Genomic DNA, 4,922 nt, shown 5'->3' with positions numbered 1-4,922 from the left:
CGCAGCCCATTTCCCCGGCGGCCAATCGCGTCGGGGGAAGGCGGTGCGGGGTCCCGCCCCCCCTCCCAGCCGGGGGTAGGTTGCGGGGCGCAGACAACAGCTGGGCGGCGGACAGCCAATGAGCGCGGCGCTGGGACTGCCAGCATGGGAGCGGGGAGGGAGGATAACAAACAGATGCGTTTCCTCTTAAAGGGGCCGCGACGCCTGCTGCTGCTCTGGTGCCCAGGCAGCCTGGGGGCCAAGGGCCCTGCAGCCCCGCACCCGAGCCCCTGGGGCTGGGGGGTGCATGGGCACACGCCTGGCCTAGGCTGCCTGCAAGCCTCGGAAGGGAAGCAGGCTCCTGGGCACTTCCACCCCAGCCTACGCACCCTGTGCATGGGACTTGCTGCTTGGCTTGCAAACTGCAGATTCCCCTCCGCCAGCCTCCCAGGCCTGGACGAAGCCCGGGAGGTCTCACACAAAAAAAAGTCACAGCTGAAGTGCGCCACAAATCCCAGCTCCCCGACCAGGTTTGAGCCATGCCCCATCAGACCCCTCAAACCCACAAACAATTCCCCCCCAAGAGAAGCTCTCGTTCAGCAGACGAAGCTCTCCGCGGCTACGGAGACTTCCCCTGGCGCTCAGACTAAATAGGAAGAGTGGGGCGCAGCTGCACTGCAGAATGCTGCCCGCCAGTGAGGTTTGAAACGTGAGTTTTAATTTATGACAAGAAAACAGAACGTGCCTGAACGTCTACTTCACTTGCTCCCGACAGCCAACGTGCAGTTTGCTTGGGTTCCTGGTACGTCTCGTGCTTCCTTTCTGCAAAAGGGCAGAAACGGAGGAGTTGCTCTCTCCTGGTGGTGTGTGCACCTAGTTTTCCCAAAAGTGACCTGAAAGCTTGCAAAGAAGAATTTTTCCAATTATTTGAGTTGGTCTAATAAAAATGATATCAGGTTTGCCCAAAGAACCTTGTCTGCCTAGTTTTCCCAAAGATTTTCTGCAGAGATGTCTTTTCTAAAAATGCGAATGGTTGGGGAAGTTAAAGAGGTGGCATTTTCTAATGCAAGATTACAGCTTCTACTCCAGGAAGAAGGAGGAACTGATCATAGTAAAACAACTTAGTCAAGACACTGGCTTGTTCCCTTCCTGATGTCTTCTCAGTCGAATTTTGCACACAACTACTGGCAGCAGTAACCAAGGAGCATTTAGTATAATGCCTATAATGGTGTACAGCATGCTCCGTGTTTATGCATCCAGGCTGGGGGTCGAGCACCGAGCCATTCCTTTTGCATCTCAACAGGATTTGAGGCAGCCTAAATCATGTAGGCTCCTTTGAAAGTCCCACACCAACATTTTTCAAAAGGGGCTCATGTCGTGATTTGAGGTGCTATGATATTTGATTGCACAACCTGACACACCTTCCAGCGGCCCAATTTTTTAGAGTGTGCAGCTCTGAAAATCAGACTCCTTTACCAGGGTGGCATGCTGCCAAAAGTCGAGGCAGCCACCAATTGTTCATCATGCTTTTTTCTTTTAAATTGTGGCCTTTCCCAGTGGTGTATAGTCAAATCCGAAGGGATTGGAAGGAGTGGGTACAGTAGTCATTTCTAATAGACAATATATGATGCATCTTTTTAAATACCAAAGCAATTAGTCCACATTAGCACTGATTTTACATTTCGCGTGGTTGACGCAGAGGTCACTTTAACCACCCCCTCTAACAGAGATGCAGCAGCTGCCTAAACAGCACAAAGCTAAATTTAAGAAGTAAGTGGAAGGGATGACCTTAAAGTTATGGCCAGTATTTAAGGAGACAAAAAAATTCTTCATCAGACTGAACTGAAGTTTGGGGACCAGTTGACAAGGGAACAACTGTGAAAAGTGCCACAGAATGGTTAAAGCAATCAGGACTTGTGGTAGAGACATTTCTTTAAAGATTTTTTTTTTTGCAAAAATCTAGTTGGTCTAATAAAAGATATCACCTCTACCACCAGTCCTGACTGCTTTTTCCTCTAGACCAATACGGCTCCAACCTGGATACCTGACAGAATGGTTAATCATTATAAAGCAGTCAGGCCCTGGAAGATATTCTCCAAGAGCACCAGGCAGCTACTTACCACAATTTCACTTCCTGAATGCCATTTTTGTCAGTCATGCACCCAAGTACTGGCCCAGCCTGGTTTTTTCCTTTGCTTGAGATCAAGATCACAGCCCAAGGCAGCAGGTCCTTCTTAGGCGAAAGTGCACAAGAGCATCTAAACTAGAAAAAACGTGCAAGGACAATAAGTACAATCAGCCCAAGCATCGCAATTAATTTAAAAGGTTGGAACTGTACATAACTCCAAACAAACTGCATCATCAGAATAATGCTTCCTGCAGCACTTTTTATTCCTATAGTTTCAGTTAAAAAAAAATCTGTAGGGGTAGCACACTTCTGCAAATGCTGATAGCAGGAGATGCAGCGCCATGTACTCCACCATTAAATCATACTAAATGCTTGCCCTTTTCTTGTAGAGCTAATGAAAAAAAGTTACTCAGCTGATGTATTACACCGGCACACCTTATGTTTATTGACCTCCCTGTTTAGTACTGCACAGATGCATTCTCTTCCATTGCCTTAGACCATTCATAATCATATGTCAAATGATTCTATGGCTCCGACTGGCATTGAAACAACCTTCTGATATTACTAGCAGTGAAACATGATACTTTATTGCTAATTAGCAGGATGATGTTCTCTATACATTAAGTCTACAGAGAATAACACAGAGGAACAGAAATAAGAAAATACTTCTTCATTTGTGTGCTGTGCCCTTATCAGTTAGAGTTTGCAAAGTTACCTTGCAGTATTCTCAGACAATCTCATTTCACAGCAGTGAAATACAAGCCTTTGATAAGATCTCTGTGAAATAAAATGTGTGCACCAGCTAGCAGGGGGATTTTGTAACACAGATTTTGCAAGATAACATTTCTCTACGTTTTTGTTGCTATTTGAAAGTGTGATTTAAATATATTCTCAAAGGAAAATGACAGATTCAAGTTGCATATTAGATAGAAGCGACCCATCTTGACACAGCAAACCACAAAACCACATATGCAAACGAAGTCATGTTGTTTGGTCCAAGCATTAGCACTAGCTTTTGGCTGCCCTGCCATGGGAGTGGCTTCATCTGGGGAAAAGCTTACTTTAAATGTTTGCATTCTTAGGACTTAATGGCATGAGGCATAAAGAGATGGACTCTCCATCTTAGGAGGTTTTTAAGACCCGGGTGGACAAAGCTTTGGCTGGGATGATGTAGTTGGGGTTGGTCCTGCTTTGGGCAGGGAGTTGGACTAGATGTGACCTCTTGGGGTCCCTTCCCACCTGAATTGTCTATGATTATAAGATTTTATAACATGCCAGCTCAGGCATTCAGAGCAACTCTCTGTAAGCAGAAGTGTTCAGTGCACCACAAGAAAAAACAAATATAGCTAGTGGTAAATGTACAGGAAGTAGTGAGGACACAAGTTTAAACACCCAAGCCCATAACTACACATGTTCAGAGTTGAAAGAGAATATAAAAAGATGCGTCATTAGGAGAGGCCGATTTGTAACTGGGAACCAAAGATGGGATGTTTTGATTGAAGGAAACAGCGACTGGGGTATCGGGATTTTTGAAGTTTGCTCAGCATTTTTGTTCACAAGGCAAAAGGCAGAAGGAAGCGTGTAGTAAAAAGAAGGTACAGACTGGTAACAATTCTAACCACGCTGGTGTAAAAGCCTGAGTAATGCCATGCAAAGCAATGGGACTGCATAGGTTTTGAACTTGGGAAAACCCTTTCCTGAGTGACCACCGCCCCATGGTTATCAGAACTGAACATTTTTTAAGAAGTGAATGATTTAAATCACAATGTTTTTGCATTTTACTCAGCTTGGACAATTAAAATAGAACAGTCAGGTGCATTTTGTTCCTAGTCTCTTTTCCATACTGGCCTGTACTACAAAGCACAGGTTGCAAACCAGGCAAAGCAGTTATTAGTTTCTTTAAATGTCCCGATTATGTTTTTGCTGATAGTAAATTTCAGGAAACCAACTCACTTGAAATAAAAACAGAAAAAAAAAATATATATATAGTTATATATTGTAAGGTAGATCAGTTACACACACACACACACTTGATCTACCCAACAACATCCCTTGCAGTTTAACAGGTTAATGATATTTTACTTCCCGCTGTTTGCAAATATCCTTGAAGGCCTGAAAACATGCACTGCTAACCTTTTCTTTTGTATTTTGAATCATCCTGAAATATGCATAGCTAGTGACTAATATCAGATTCAACCTGGATCAAAAAGATATTTACTATGTTGATAAAGCATCACTACCCAATGCCAGCCAAGCCTATCTGGAGATGATCTTTCCTACTTTGCCACTGCTGCAGACACAGAAGGGAGAAAAAAAATTATTTATAAAGAACATTATTGTTTCTAATTGATTAATAATGCTTTTGAATTAAAATTAGGAGTTTAAAATCTGGAGGACTTTGTCTACGCAATGTCCTCATTTTCATTAGGACTTATGGGTTGTATTCGGAACTGATTTGTTACGTGGCTGGGCAGAAAACATGCTACTTATTAACCTGATTTTGGCTCTGTTTCCTCAGCTGGGAAGAGGGGATAACACCATCCTTCTCAGAGCCACTGTGAAGCATGAGAACTTGAATGCACTTTTAGATCATCAAATTAAAAGTGCTATAGGTCAGGAGTAATGGTTGCAAGTGCCTTCTCCTCCTCCTCTCACAGCACCCCCATGTTTGGTGCCAAAACAGTACGTAGCAAATGTTCACAAGCACGGCGTTCCTTCCTTCTAAAAGTTTTAGGTCTCCGATGCTTCAGCATTAAGATCCTCAGTAGTTTTCCCCTCCTGTCAAGCTTATTTTATGTATCAATATTCTGCATCT

This window comes from Alligator sinensis, unplaced genomic scaffold (assembly GCF_000455745.1).
Source record: "Alligator sinensis unplaced genomic scaffold, ASM45574v1 scaffold118_1, whole genome shotgun sequence".
In the NCBI taxonomy this organism is placed as follows: Eukaryota; Metazoa; Chordata; order Crocodylia; family Alligatoridae; genus Alligator; species Alligator sinensis.
This window is presented reverse-complemented; position numbering follows the sequence as displayed.